This window comes from Lissotriton vulgaris, chromosome 6 (assembly GCF_964263255.1).
Source record: "Lissotriton vulgaris chromosome 6, aLisVul1.2, whole genome shotgun sequence".
NCBI classification, from domain to species: Eukaryota; Metazoa; Chordata; class Amphibia; order Caudata; family Salamandridae; genus Lissotriton; species Lissotriton vulgaris.
Genome location: NC_141694.1, coordinates 978,826,716 through 978,842,953, shown reverse-complemented (window position 1 = coordinate 978,842,953; position 16,238 = coordinate 978,826,716). Strand labels below are relative to the sequence as shown.

Sequence of the window (16,238 nt, the reverse complement as noted above, 5' to 3'; positions counted from 1 at the left end):
CAAACACCACCTGCTGTTGCTGGGACTCGTAGTGGCTAAAAGAGACCTGGCCCGGGCATGGAAGGGGGAGCGAGCCCCCCCCCTGTCGGCATGGAAGGCTGGACTGGATTACTATATGGGACTGGAGAAACCGGTGTTTGAGGCAAGGGGATGCCCAAGTAAACATTTCAAAATCTGGAAGAGGTGGGCCGATTATAGAGGGTTGTCTCTGGATCCCCCGGCGGAAAGGGAGGAAGACATCTGAATGTACTGTGTTATAGTGGCCTGAGACCTGTGGCATACCTATCACACCGCACCCAAGATTTGCTTGCTGCATTTTGCACATGTGCGTGGGGGGGGGGGTGGGAAGGGGGGGGGGGTTGGGGGGTAGTGGGGTAGGGGGAGTTGGTAGGGTATGGGTGGGTTGCAGGGCTGTTCGTATTGAGCTGTTCACCCTGTATTGATAAGACATTTATGCATAAGTAATAATCTGTGCCATGACTGTTGGTGGCGATCTCCTGATTGTGGGGAGCCACATTCTCCCTTGCTTTGACTGCTCAATAAAACTTTGTTGTGAAAAAAAAGTTGTCTCGTGGAACATTGCAGGCCTGAGGAGTAAAACCTCAATAGCAGAGTGGATAGATTTTGTGGAGGACCATGATATCCTGATTTTCCAAGAAAGTTGGGCCCCTGATCTCATCCATCGCCTGGGGTATTTAAACTTTTTTAAACCTGCTATTAGAGACAAAAGAGGTAGATAGTCAGGTGGCCTGACCATCTGGGTGAAGCAGTCGCTCAGCTACAGGTCCACTGAAGAAAGATTGCTTAACCCTGACATTCTTGTTATAAGACTGTTGCGGCCGAATGAGATGGAGATCATCGTTATTAATATATATGTTAGAGGCCCGCCTGGGGGCGGAACTCGGGAATTATCAAAGAGCTGGATCTCATTCTCAACTCTGTCGGGATGGATTGCCTCGTGATTGTGGCAAGGGATTTCAATTGTACATTTGGACCCTTACTTCTCGTGGGGGAAGATATTTTAGCAGAGGAAGATGCACAGTAGAATATCCCCTGCCTCAACCTAAACCCGATAAAGAAGTGGACAGAAGTGGCCATACAGTGGCTGGGCTTCTGCCTCGAGCGGGGTTTGAGAGCTGTTAATGGTCGTTCCAGGTCTGATAAATCGGTCGGGTAACCTTTGATAATGGTATCAATTCAAGCAGAATCGATCGCATTCTAATCAAGGTTGAATACTGGTCCCTTCTCGAGGACATGATAATATCTGCACGCCCTGAGAGCGACCATAACCCGCTCTTACTTAGCTTAAAAACTGCGGGCGGTCTGGAGACTGTCAGAGCCACCGAGATAGTAACAGCCGAAGCCTTTCTTTCCAATGATAGGCGTAGGGCCTGGTGGGATAAGGTAGTCGATGATCCCCTAATTTCAGACAAGATCTCTCAGGAGGTTTCTACCACTTTGTGTGCCTTACAGGCTCTGGCTGAACAAGAAGACCAGATTGCTAAAACTAGTGCTGTTCATGAGCAGGTTTTTGGGGTATTGAAATCCCATTTCTCCAAAAGTGCCAAACCCAGTAAACTACCATCTCTTAAACCAGCCAATCATTGGTACAATAAATCATGCCGCTCTGCTTATGGCTCTCTGGTGAAAGCCATTAAATCACGGAATACCAAGGACATTAGGACAGCAAGGATTACATACAGGAAAATCCAAAAACAGTCCAAAAAGGCCTGGGATGATGAGTACTGGCAGGATCTACTAGTGGCAAGTAGGTCGAGAGACCAGACAAAGTTCTGGCAGATAGTTAAATGGGGAAGCGCAGTGGAATCCCAAGTCCCGGATAACCAGGTGTGTGCCGCAGTTTGGGTCGAATATTTTGAGTCTCAGTTTAGGGGACTTGAACCTGTGACAGTCCCCCCCTGTTCTTTCCCCACAAGTACTGACCCGAGCCACTCCCTAGTGTTTGTTGGGAAAGATGTAGAGAACGCACTGAGGATGGTACAAGTAACAAACCTTTCTTGCCAATGCTATCGCGAAGGGTGCACAAATCCCAGATTCTTGGCTAGGAGCTGAGATCCTGGCTATATTTAAAAAGGGGGATCGTTCTGCCCCATCAGTTTAATAGATGCCATTCAGAAAATTATAGCTAGGATGGTGCTTGCTAAGATCCAGATTTGTATGGACCTAGAGAATGTCTTGTCCCCCTTACAAGCTGGTTTTAGATCCTGTGTAAGCACGATTGATCAGGTATTCAGATTCATTTTAATTTATTGGAAGGTTGTTATACTGGGTGGTGGAACTATCTATCCAGCTTTTGTAGACCTAAAGTCTGCCTTTGACTTAGTTCCAAGAGCTAAGCTATGGGATGCACTGGGAACACTGGGGATGCCCCTAGAACTCCTTGAAATAGTAATCAGACTACACGAAGCAAACTTCGCGCAGGTTAGATGGGGCAAACAGGGGCAGGTTACAGAGCGATTTCCGGTTTCCCGGGGTGTACGTCAAGGGTGCGTACTTGCACCGACCCGGTTTCTGTTGTTCATTAACAGGGTAGTGCAGTACTTCGCAACATTCCCTACAGATGCCCCTGGTCTAGGCGGTAATAAGTTCCCACTACTTATCTTCGCAGATGACACCCTTATTCTATCTAAAATGCAGAAGGATCTCCAGTCCGCCCTAAACAGGTTTGAGGTATTCTGCCAAGATAATGATCTACAGGTCAATGTAACAAAGACTAAATTTATGGTCTTATCTAAAAATAGACCGCAGTTGAGACACGTTAGTTTGCATGGCAGTGTTTTAGAGTAGGTTAAAGTCATGACTTACCTAGGGGTTGTATTGGAAAACAGGCTTAGCTGGAAACCCCAGCGTGATACTCTCTATGAAGTTTGCTCAGCTAACAGGGTGCTTAATTACGGAACAGAGAGCCTCACTGACCAAAAGGATAGGTCCTGCTTTAAAAATTTACAATGCTAAAATAAGTTCATCGATCTTGTACGACGCAGACTTATGGGCTTTTTCGGACCTGTCACCATTAATCAGAGTTCAAAATAAATTCCTTCGTAATCTTGTTGGCCTTCCCCAGTACAGCCCCTTGAAGCCACTGCTACTTGACCTGGGTTGTCACCCTATTGATGATGTAGCACGTTTCGGAGTGGTTGCCTTGTGGAGGAGAGTGTGGACAACCCCGGAACTGGCACTTTTGGCTAATGAAATCTTGGATGTCAGATCTGTGGTGGGCTCGGGCAATATTCTCTGGTTCAAAAAAGTAAGAATGCTCCTGGAAAATATGGGCCTAAGCCATCTCTGGATCGCTCCGAATAATAATGTCTTCCCCTTAAAAAAGGAATTCAAAGCTCTATATTGGTCCACAGTAAGACAACAACTCATAGCACAGACAGACAACACCTCTCTGTCAGGTAGGTTCTTACAGCACAAACTTGACCCTTCTCTAGAGGCTTGCTGGGATACCATCACCAAGAGTGGTGATAGGAAGCTTTTTCACCAGTTTAGGGTCGGGTCGCTTCCGTTGAGATCATTCACCAGTAAATGGCTTGGACAGACAAATGAGTTTTGCCCCTGGTGTGAGGACCAAAAAGAGTCACTAGGCCATTTCTTTTTTGCTTGCCCAGCCTATTCTAACATACAAAAAATTGCCCCCTCATCAGTTTAATTGTTATTAGGGACCAAATAAAATTATTTCAAATGGCAGAAAGAGAATACACAATACAAAAAATTACTGACAGTCTTACTCAATAAACAATTAACACAAAACACATTACGAAAATATCCAAACAAATAACATTAATATTACATCCAACGAACAATACACATTGCAGTGCAACAACTTTGCAATATATTAGACCATTTCAATAGTCAAAATTATTTTCATGAAGAGAGCCAATTCATTACAAGAGCAAAAAAAGCATGTATCAATTTTATCCTAAAACACACTACATGTTGTAATTAGCTCTTGCTGGATTTGCCGACGCGTTTCAAGTTCGGGCCATAAATGTCCAAACCATCATCAGGGCTCTGTTATTTTTCTGTTAGGATGTAAAAAAAACAAAGTGTTAATACAACCAGTTGGCCTCTTTTCTGAGATACCACGGTTTGGATAAGAGATAAATGTACCTGTATGTTCCTATGTAGATGACCTGTAATAACTTCTATTAGTGGACACAATCCTTTTTTCAGGTCTCAACTGGGACAACTTTTTCACAAAAACAATCTAGGAAATAAACAAAAAATTTTCGTCCACATTTACAATACGTAATCATGGGGCATTACAACAACCTATTGTTATATTTAAGGAATTCATACCTTAATCTGAGCAATCTTGCGATGCAAGGGTAGGCGGAGGAATAACTTTTTCTTATGCTCTCAATCCTATTTAAACTACACATAACCTGCTTTTAGCAACCCAGTATGTTTTGATGAAACTTAAGGTGCTTGTATACATTATGTGCTACTCGTACCTGTCAAGCACACCACCGTGAAGATACTTCGTCTTCTCAATAATAGATGCCACGTCTACCTGTTTGGACAATACACTTATGAGTGCATTGATTTAACACAACGCAGTTCATCTAACTTTGGGGCCAGATTTCGAAAGCTCTTGTACCTGTATTTTTGTAGAGGGAGGCGCCGCCTCTCGCCCCCGTCTACCACCCCGTCCGGGGCTGTAAAGATATCGGAATCGCTTTCCTTTTACTGCTCGCGTGTTCCGATTTTGACAAAAATCCGTTGTTCTCTAAAAAGAGAAACTCATTGTCAATCACCTCGCGGTTCTCGGGCTTGTATTGTAAACAAACGCGGCCTGTGCGGCCATTTGTGTGGCATTATCTGATTCTACGGACTGCTTCTGCCGCATACACACAGTGCTTCTCGGTCGCTCACTGCTCGTTTGTGGAGCCGGCGGCCATTTTACAAGAGTATAAAGGCCCCGCTATTGTGATAAATGCATTATGGGATTTGGACTGTATTAGAATTTGAACGTGTTTGTGGGTGGCAATTCTGGGTTGTTCGATCGCCGCGTTTCAAAATGGGGGGTGCAGGGGTGTGTCATTTTGTGGCATACACAAGTAAAAGGTTTCCCAAACAGAACATGCCTACTCACAACCTGATAAATTAAGCCTAGCTGTGGTATGGACTTGTGAACATTTTCATGTATTCTGTATTTATTTGGTCCCTAATCACAATTAAACTGATGAGGGGGCAATTTTTTGTATGTTAGATTATATAGGGTCCAGCCCTCCCTCAGCCCTGTCAAGGACCTTATACTCTTGTAAAATGGCCGACGGCTCCACAAACGAGCAGTGAGCGACTGAGAAGCACCTTGTGTATGCGGCAGAAGCAGCCCGTAGAATCAGGTAATGCCACACAAACGGCCGCACAGGCCGCGTTTGTTTACAATACAAACCCGAGAACCGCAAGGTGATTGACAATGCGTTTCTCTTTTTAGAGAACAACGGATTTTTGTCAAAATCGGAACACGCGAGCAGTAAAAGGAAAGCGATTCCGATATCTTTGCAGCCCCGGACGGGGCGGTAGATAAGGGCGAGAGGCGGCGCCTCGCTCTACAAAAATACAGGTACAAGAGCTTTCGAAATCTGGCCCCAAAATTAGATGAACTGCGTTGTGTTAAATCCATGCACTCATAAGTGTATTGTCCAAACAGGTAGACGTGGCATCTATTATTGAGAAGACGAAGTATCTTCATGGTGGTGTGCTTGACAGGTACGAGTAGTACATAATGTATACAAGCACCTTAAGTTTCATCAAAACATACTTGGTTGCTAAAAGCAGGTTATGTGTTGTTTAAATAGGATTGAGAGCACAAGAAAAAGTTATTCCTCCGCCTATCCTTGCATCGCAAGATTGCTCAGATTAAGGTATGAATTCCTTAAATATGACAATAGGTTGTTGTAATGCCCCATGATTACGTATTGTAAATGTGGACAACATTTTTTTGTTCATTTCCTAGATTGTTTTTGTGAAAAAGTTGTCCCAGTTGAGACCTGAAAAAAGGATTGTGTCCACTAATAGAAGTCATTACAGGTCATCTACATAGGAACATACAGGTTCATTTATCTCTTATCCAAACGGTGGTATCTCAGAAAAGAGGCCAACTGGTTGAATTAAAACTTTGTTTTTTTACATCCTAACAGAAAAATAACAGAGCCCTGATGATGGTTTGGAAATTTATGGCCCGAACTTGAAACGCGTTGGCAAATCCAGCAAGAGCTAATTACAACATTTAGTGTGTTTTAGGATAAAATTGATACATGCTTTTTTTGCTCTTGTAATGAATTGGCTCTCTTCATGAAAATAATTTTGACTATTGAAATGGTTTAATATATTGCAAAATTGTTGCACTGCAATGTGTATTGTTCGTTGGATGTAATATTAATGTTATTTGTTTGGATATTTTCGTAATGTGTTTTGTGTTAATTGTTTATTGAGTAAGACTGTCAGTAATTTTTTGTATTGTGTATTCTCTTTCTGCCATTTGAAATAATTTTTGTATAAAGAACATGACTAAAAGGTATAAATAAATATACCGGATCAGATTTAATGAAATTGTTTATTTGGTCCCTAATCACAATTAAACTGAGAAGGGGGCAATTTTTTGTATGTTAGATTATATAGGGTCCAGCCCTCCCTCAGCCCCGTCAAGGACCTATCTCCTTTTGTGCCCAGCCTATTCAGCACCCCAGAACAAATGGTTAAAACCTATTTGTAAAAATTTGAGAACACGGGTGGAGCTGGAGGCGCTGCGGATAATGAGGACCGACACAACAGAACAAGTGGTCATTGTAGTTGCAAAGTTCTTGGATTGGTCGTGGATTATCAGAGCCAAGCACCTTACAGATAGTTGATTATTTTCTCAAATCTGTTTTTATAAACATATTTTAGTACGTCTTTAATTGTATATATGTTATATTGTTGTAACTTAATTTTTACACGATTATTTGTCTTGCCAGAGTGTTTTTAACGGTTAGGGAATGATGTTATAGCTAATTATTATGATTGTCTTTTATGATGAAATATTTCGAAATAAAGACGTATGAACTGAACAGTACATAGAGGATTTCTAATGCGACCAGGAGACGGGAGGGGACATGGGTGGGATGTTGAGGGTGGGTGGGAGGCGGAAATGTTTGCCTTTTATTGTATTATATGGAGAGACTGCAGGGATATTGTAGATTCCCCCCCCCACGGGTGGAAATAAAGATCACATTACTGTTAACCGGGGCAGCTGCTAGTCTTTCGGTTTGGGGAGAAAATGTTAAAATTAACTGATGGATGCTTACGTTATTTTGTAAATGGTATACAATGCTTTGATCGGTCTTGAATAAAGAGTTAAAAAAAAACTATCATGACCAACACAATGTGATCCATATTACTTCCATCTTGACAGAAAATATATTCAAGCACAGGCTCCCACTGGAAGGTAGAGAGGACATTCAGATGCTGTGAAAGTCTTTTTAATGCCCAAAGGAATGATTGTGAGATTTACTTACCATGTAAACTGGTGAAATGATGCTGTATGCCAGAAGACTGCTTTTTTTTTATTTTCTTCAGTCACTGCAATGCAGAGAAATTCAGTTGTGAAACACTGCAACTGCTGGTCATTCAGTATAATCTGCAGATGGAAAAGTCCACTGTTAGCACATTTACTATAAGCAGTACAAAAAAATCTTGATTTTTATAAAGGGTAAACAGATCAATTCTATGGAGTCTGTATTATTTTGAAAATCAACCTCACTTTAGAAAATCAAACTCAATTTGTGTTTTTAACCTCCCACAATTCTCTGAATCCCATGCCTCATTTGCTAACACTCCCCAAACAACTGTAGCATGTACATTAGGACATAGCTAAAGAGATCTATTGCCAGCCAAGTGGCAGTGTACTTGTGATCTAGGCTGGCCGGAACACGGGAAAGCCGAGAAATTCAAGATGGCGCCCGGCTGGGCGCCCTTCGGCTCGAGATCCAGCGGTCCACTCTAGCAGGGAGGAGAGAGAGAGAGAGATAACGGACGAGTGGAGGAGTGGAACGACTGTTACACCAGGTGTGGAGAGTCGGGGTGATGAGCAACGCGGCGAGAGGGGAGGAGGACACGAAGGAGGGTGTTGAGCGGCTGAAGAGCGGACTGGCGGTGGACGTGGAGAGGAGAAGAGCGGAGATTGTCGGAAAACCCGCAGAAGTTGACGCGACACTTCAAGAAGAGAGAGAGCCTCCAACATACACCGCGCTTGTATCCGGTAGATCCTTGAGGGCACAGGACACCGAGATGGACGTGACGTAGTGGGAAGGGTGGAAAAAGAGGTTGGAGGGAAAGGGTTTGTTGGGTTTTGGCGCAAATGAGGGCACTAGCTAGTATATGTTCGGCACACCCTTGAACCAAGAACCCTAGACCCTTTACCTGTTCCCAACCAGTACCCTTCCTACCTCACTACTTGTGGTGACCTCAGAATGTTGGTGAAGGGGAGCACCTCATAGTCTATAGATAATACAGACAGATAGTGATTGTAGTGTCCTTTCTTTTCTCTGTTTGCCTTTTGGGAAGTACCAGCCTTGGTCACCGTGTGGAAGCAGTACAGCTAGAAGAGGAAAACCCACCCTGAGAGTCTCTAAGACAAGACTGTATTCCAGGACTGATTAGTTCTTCCTTCATTGTTTATAAGTGATACACTCCAACTGTCCGGTCATTAAGAAATAAATAGTAACCAACTATAGACTGTTTTGGGAGAAGTGTGTTTTCAATTAGAAGAGTTATAATTCTGCACAGGTAAACTTACCCTACCTCCCTTCTTGATAGAGGTTAAAATCATCACAGTGGTGTCAGAAGTGGGATACTACCATCTAAAACAAGATGACGCAACCTGTCACTGTGCAGGATATGATAACCCAATTAGCCGAAGGACAGAGACATTTGCAATTGGTGTTAGAGCAGCAGAATCAAAATGCTCAAAAAGAAAGAGGCTTTCCAAGCTGCAATAAAAGAACAGGCTGCTCTGTTAACCAGCAATCAGAAAGTTCAAGATACAGTAATTTTGCAACTCACCGACGTTATTTCTAATGCTCGAGTACATCCTAACATACCTGGGAGTGTTTTGCAGAAATTTCAAGAAGGGGAAGATCCCAATTTCTTCTTTACTAACTTTGAACGGGTCGCTGCTACTGCTACTTGGCCGCCCGTATGATGGGGCCAATATATAGCACCATTACTATCTGGAGAATTACAGGCAGCGTACCAAGCGGCCAACCCAGCTGGTGACCCCATATCAAGAGATAAAGAAAGCAATTTTAGAAAGATTGGGTTGTGACCATGAGTATTATCGGACCCGCTTTCGAAAAGACAAATGGGTCACGGGGGACAATCCACGGGCCTTATATCATCGGGTTAGAGACCTGGGGAATCTGTGGCTCCAACCTCATGCTACCTCAATGGAAGAAGTCACTGAACAAATGTATCTAGAACAATATCTGGAGGCCATACCTAGTAACACCAGAGCATGGCTAAAGCAACATCCGGGACTGACAACCCAGTCTGCCATTGAATTGGCTTGTGCATATCATCGGTCTCCCGACTTTAAAGCTTCCACATGCAGAGCCCCCATTAGTTTTCCCAAACCTACCCCGAGAACTTCCACAGAGGGTGGAGAGAAAAGACCCTTTTATGCGCCCAAAACTAGTCCTAAAATGTTCCCAAAAGTTACTAGTCCAGTTTACATGGGTTCTCAGTGTTTTATATGTGCAGAGTGGGGACATATTTCACGTAACTGCCCTTTAAACAATGACAGTACAGAGCCCATGGAGGTGGGGTGGTCAAGAGGCAGAGTACTAGTAACTGGGGCTCCTAGAAGAAGGTATAAGACCATTTGCCTTAATGGTAAAACTATTGAAGCCTTACTAGATACAGGTTGTCATCAGACCGTGGTGGTACAATACTTAGTACCATTACACTCTATTTGTTTGGAGGAAACAGTTTTGGTTTCCTGTGTACATGGAGACATTAAAGAATACCCCTTAGCGGAGGTGTTGCTATAGATAGACGGATATCCTCAGGTAAGGAAGGTAGGAGCAGTTTCCAAATTACCAGAAAACCTGTTGCTGGGTACTGACTTACCCCGGTTTTATGAGTATCTGACAGCAGTATTGAATCAGGAAGTGGAAATGGACTGGTTACAAGAAAATCCGTTTTCCGGTGAAAATATAACTAGTCCAAGAGATAGGGAAAAAAGTCTAAAAATGAGAAAAGAACAGACAAGGAGAGATACACTTCTGCCTTTCAAAATCTTGCCTGTCTACTCTCTTCTCCAGAAAATGGCAATACTCCGGCTCGGAGTTTTCGTGCAGACCAGAAAGATGACAGCACCCTTGCAAATGCCTGGAATCAAGTGCAGGAGTTTGAGCTAGAGAAGGTAGGACCATATTTCTTTGTAAAAAGAGGATTGTTATACAGAGCCAGTGAAGGACAGGGGGTTAAGATGGAGCAGTTACTAGTACCACTGGCCTTCAGAGAACAAGTGTTACAGTTAGCACACAACCAAACAGGGGTTAGGCCACTACGGACAAGAACTGACATTGAAGTATCTGCTAGAGAGATTCTATTGGCCGGGGGTGTATCGAGAAACTGCCAAATTCTGCGCTGCCTGCTCACAATGTCAGTTAGTCAATCCCTCTTAAGACAAAAAGGTACCCTTACATCCTTTACCAATTATTGATGTTCCCTTTCAATGGGTCGGAATGGACCTAGTAGGACCCCTTCTTCCATCTGCTAGGGGACACTACAATACATATTGGTACTAGTAGACTACGCCACAAGATACCCAGAAGTCATTCCTCTCACAAGCATGACTACAGTGACGGTCGCTCAAGCTATGGTATCTTTCTTCTCTCGAGTGGGGCTGCCTTCAGAACTATTAACAGACCAAGGAACTCCTTTAATAGCTAAGCTGATGAAAAAAGTGTGTAAAGTTTTAGGAATCCATCAAATTCAAACGGCAGTGTGTCACCCCCAGACGGATGGTCTGGTGGAAAGGTACAATAAAACTATTAAAACTATACTCAAGAAACTGATAGGAGAGACAGGAAAAGACTGGGACAGGAGAAGTTGTCCTTAGTGCTGTTTGCAATTCGAACACATGAACAAAAATCGACGGGATTTTCTCCTTTTGAACTTCTGTTTGGGAGGAAACCCCGCACTTTATTAGACATGGCAGCTGAACAGTGGACAGAGGAGGAAGATGAGGGCAAACCCTTACTTGGATACGTGCAGACCTTAAAAGAAGCACTAGATACGCTATGGGACACTGTCCACCAGTATATGGAAAAGGCCTAAGGTAGACAGAAAACCCAGTATGAGCGCTCTAGCCACATGAGAGAATTAACGGTAGGGGACAAGGTCTTAATACTCCTTCCCTCCTCTGATAAGAAATTGTTAGCAACATGGCAAGGACCCTATACTGTCTTACAAAAAGTAACTCCAGTCTCCTATAGAATTGCTCTACCACATACTAATAAAATATTGCAGACTTATCACATTAACTTACTTAAGAAATGGGAGGAACCCAAGGCTGTGCCCCAAGACCAGAAGGCAGTGCAAGCGATTAATCATGTAACAATCCATAAAACATTAGACTTGCCACAGAGTGTTGATATTACTGAAAAAGAAGAAGCACCAACCATGGGACCTAAGTTATCTGCTGACCAAAAACAACAGTTAGAGCAACTGCCGGAACAGTACCCCGGGCTTAGTTCAGGTAGCCGAGGGCGGACATCTTTGGTAGCCCATGATGTTATAACTCAATTAGGAAAGGTGGTAAATGTCAAGCCATACCGCATTCCTGAGGCTAGAAGAGAGGCAGTAGAACAAGAAGTTGAAAAGATGTTTCAGGCCGGTATAATTGAACCCTCTAAGAGTAACTGGCGCTCTCCCATCGTGTTAGTGCCCAAACCGGATGGAAGCATTCGTTTTTGCATAGACTTCCGACAAGTGAACGCTCACTCCAAATTTGATAATTACCCCATGCCCCGGGTAGATGAGCTGATAGAAAGATTGGGGGATGCTCAGGTCGTGTCTACCATCGATTTAACCAAAGGCTACTGGCAAATACCCTTAACCCAGTCAGCTCAAGAAAAGACAGCCTTTTCAACGCCCTCCGGGTTATATTAATTTAAAGTCATGCCTTTTGGACTCCATGGAGCTCCGGCTACTTTTCAAAGGCTTATGGACATTTTACTGCTAGCACACCAAAAATATGCGGTTGCATATTTGGATGATATCGTAGTACACAGCCCCAATTGGGAGACTCATTTAGAACACCTTAAGAACTTATTTAACACCTTGACTCGAGCAGGACTGACCATGAATCCAAAGAAAAGCACATTGGGAACTCATCAGATTGATTATTTAGGGTATACTATCAGTGAGGGGACCCTCAAACCACAAATAAATAAGTTAGAAGCCATTCAAAATATTCCAAAACCAACCACTAGAAGAAAAGTAAGCTTTTTTTGGATTAGTGGGGTATTATAGAAGATTTATTCCACAACTATCAGAAGTGGCAAGCCCTCTTACAGATTTACTAAGAGACAAACCTTCCAGAGCCAAAATTAAGTGGGGTCAGTCGCAAGAAAATAGTTTTGAGGCTTTAAAAACATTATTATGTCATGCCCCAGTATTAACTTGTCCTGACTACAAGAAGTCGTTTGTACTACAAACCGACGCGTCTGATAGGGGACTGGGAGCAGTACTATCACAACCAGATTCCCAAGGCCTACTTGAGCCAGTGCTATTCTTGAGTCAGAAACTATTCCCAAGAGAAACCAGATATGCTACAATGGAGAAAGAATGCCTTGCCATAAAGTGGGCCATGGAATCCCTACAGTACTATTTGTTAGGACGTACCTTCTCCCTGGTAACAGATCATGCCCCATTGACATGGTTAGCCACTAATAAGGATACCAATGCTAAAGTCTTACGATGGTTCCTGGCCTTACAACCTTTTTCCTTTCAGACTTTACACATACCAGGAAAATTACAAGGAAATGTGGATTACTTATCCAGGTTCCCTGTGTCAGAATGGACCGATCGTCCATCCCAAGAAGAGAGGCAATGTGATGTAGGCTGGCAGGAACACGGGAAAGCTGAGAACTTCAAGATGGCGCCCGCCTGGGCGCCCTTCGGCTCAACATCCAGCGGTCCACTCTCGCGGGGAGGAGAGAGAGACAGAACAGACGAGTGGAGGAGCGGAACGAGGGTTACCCCAGGTGTGGAGAGTCGGGGTGATTAGCAACGCGGCGAGAGGAGAGGAGGACACGAAGGAGGGTGTTGAGCGACTGAAGAGCGGAGCGGCGGTGGACGTGGAGAGGAGAAGAGAGGAGATGGCCGGAAGACCCGCAGAAGTCGATGCGACACTTCAAGAAGAGAGAGAATCTCCAACATAACCGCGCTTGTATCCGGTAGATCCTTGAGGGCACAGGACACCGAGATACCCAATGCTATGGTCCAAGGGGACCATAGATCCAGGCAAGTGTCGTGGAGGGAAGGGTGGAAAAGGAGGTTGGAGGGAAAGGGTTTGTGGGGGTTTTGGCGCAAATGAGGGCACTTGCTAGTACATGTTTGGCACACCCTTGACCCAAGAACCCTATAGCCTTTACCTGTTCCCAACCGGTACCCTTTCTACCTCACTACTTGTGGTGACCTCGGAATGTTGGTTAAGTGGAGCACCTCATAGTCTATAGATAAAACAGACAGATAGTGACTGTAGTGTCCTTTCTTTTCTCCGTTTGCCTTTTGGGAAGTACCGGCCTGGGTCACCGTGTGGAAGCAGTGCAGCTAGAAGAGGAAAACCCACCCTGAGAGACTCTAAGACAAGACTGTATTCCAGGACTGATTAGTTCTTCCTTCATTGTTTATAAGTGATACACTCCAACTGTCCGGTCATTAAGAAATAAATAGTAACCAACTATAGACTGTTTTGGGAGAAGTGTGTTTCCAATTAGAAGAGTTATAATTCTGCACAAGTAAACTTTCCCTACCTCCCTTCTTGATAGAGGTTAAAACCATCACAGTACCCATCTCACTTCATTTGTTTTAGGATATGGTACACACCAGTAGCAATTAAGTCAGCTGATAAACTGAGCAAGGAAGGGCTATGCTACAGTTAATGGGAATAATAAAAGCTATGAATAGCATGTTCACCATCATCATTTTAGGCAATTCCTACCAGTTCAGCAATAGGGAAGTTGAGACTCTTATGCTCAAAATAACGTTCATAAAAATTTAGAAGTCTCAAAAAATTCCCTAATATCTTTAATCTTACAATTTTAGTTTTCATTTGGGCATCCTGTCTACACTGCTACTCATTTCATTACCAAGATAAATGTATCCCGCTGCTTGTTAGGCAACAGAGTGGCCCTCACGTCAGACAACATCTTGCTTTAGCTTTATGATGTCAGCTTGCTAGGCAACAGATTGGCCCTCATGTCAGACAACATCTTGCTTTAGCTTTATGGTGTCAGAGTGCCTCAGGTCCAATTGTCCTTGTGGAAGCTGACCACACAGGAGGATGAGATATCAAAAGTTATGCATTAGGTTACTATTTGTATTCATGACTGCAAGGCAAGCAGGAGGGGGAATGATAAAGGATTCTGAACCACTCCAAGCACAGGGGCCTTTTTGAAAGTGGGACGGAGATACAAAAACAGAGATTATCCTTACCAACAATCAATCTTAAGTATCAGAGTACAACATGCAGAGTGCAGGGGAAGACGTTAAATGAGCTTCTTTCCGTGAGAATGTAACACTATCGTTCTAAAGTGAGATAGTGCATTTCAGCCGCCAAGGCAGCAATTTCCTTGAATAGAACATTGCTAGCATCGGGATATAAATCAGGCTTTAGCCGGCTACAGCCTTGAAGCTCCTAGGCGGTGTATGATAGCCAAGGCTTTAGGCAACTTGGCCTCAGGCCTCTCTAATGGCTGGCTCCCCGAAACCAAGATGAATGCATTTTCAACAGACTGAAACCACTGGCAGTAGATTATGGGGAATTCATATGCTGGGCAACTTAAATCTGCCTGTTTTGAGGAAGCACTTCACAATTCCATTGAGGCGTCGTTCCGGTGCAGCAGCGTTGTGCCAAGGCCGTTTTTTTCTCCGCTCTACTTAGACCCCGAACATCCTGTTCTCAACCCAGAAGGTAACTGTGTATCTGCTTTTGGCTCAGACATGAAGCCCAGAGTGGAGGACTTGAATAAAGAACTTGGCCACTGATGCACGCAGAACGGCAGCTTCGATCTTACCACCGGCCAGACGGTCTCCGAAATAGAGGAAGAGGTGGAAGAGGAAGAACTGTCTGATACCAATAGCCCACCTCTCCCGTACGCCCAGAAACCAGCCCCAGAAGGTTCTTGCACGACAGACGGATTTTGTCTCGCTGGAAAAGACCTTCGGTTGGTGTCAGTGTGCCTGGAGCAGATCGAGGTACCAGCAGGGTTTTTTCTGGTCTGAGCTAAAACATCAAATCTTCCTGAGCACATACTGGTGAGTGCTGTTGACAAACGGTTTCTACCAGATGACAATGGAAAAAATGCACTTCTAGGTTTCTCCAGAAACTGCGTAGGTTGTGGTGAGAGGGGATTTTGATATTTCACGGAGTTCTCGAACCATATCAACTTGAAGCTCACAACTCAGCCGAAGAAGAAGAAGCACTTAAAGTACTACATAGTGAGGAACTCCCAAGGAGCTCTGTCAAAGGGCCCCCTCATCTGCTGGAAAGGCAATAGAGAAGAACGCAGAAGTCGGCTTTCGCCTGCTGGTAGTCAGTCCACGAAACCCAACTGTTCAGGATCTCCTTCAACGCCAGAAAGTGAAACGACTAATGGGTACAAGTCAGGCTTTATGCAGACAGAGTGAACCTCATACAGTCCAGCCAAAGGAGTTGCTGCTGTTAACCTGAGTGGGACCCAGGACCTGTCTGTGACACAAAACAAAGGCATCGTAAAGTCACCGGCATTGCCGGGGCAGCTCATAGGGAAGGCATTCCGCTTAGTCCCTCTTACGTTACGTGCCCCTGACGTTGCTAATGGCAGTAATAATGGTGGGAGGAATACAGTGCTGTCCAGACATGTGCCACATTCTACGTCTCCTAGCCCGGGCTGTGTGGCTATAGATCAAGTGCCTATGGCTAGTTCTGGCCCACCAAAGAAGCGACACCGGGGTTG

At 44.1% G+C, this 16,238-nt stretch overlaps 1 pseudogene; it reads left to right on the top strand.

Moving 5' to 3' along the window:
* Positions 1-15,057: 15,057 nt before the first annotated feature.
* Positions 15,058-15,930, top strand: LOC147708274 (GREB1-like protein pseudogene; annotated as a pseudogene).
* Positions 15,931-16,238: the final 308 nt, after the last annotated feature.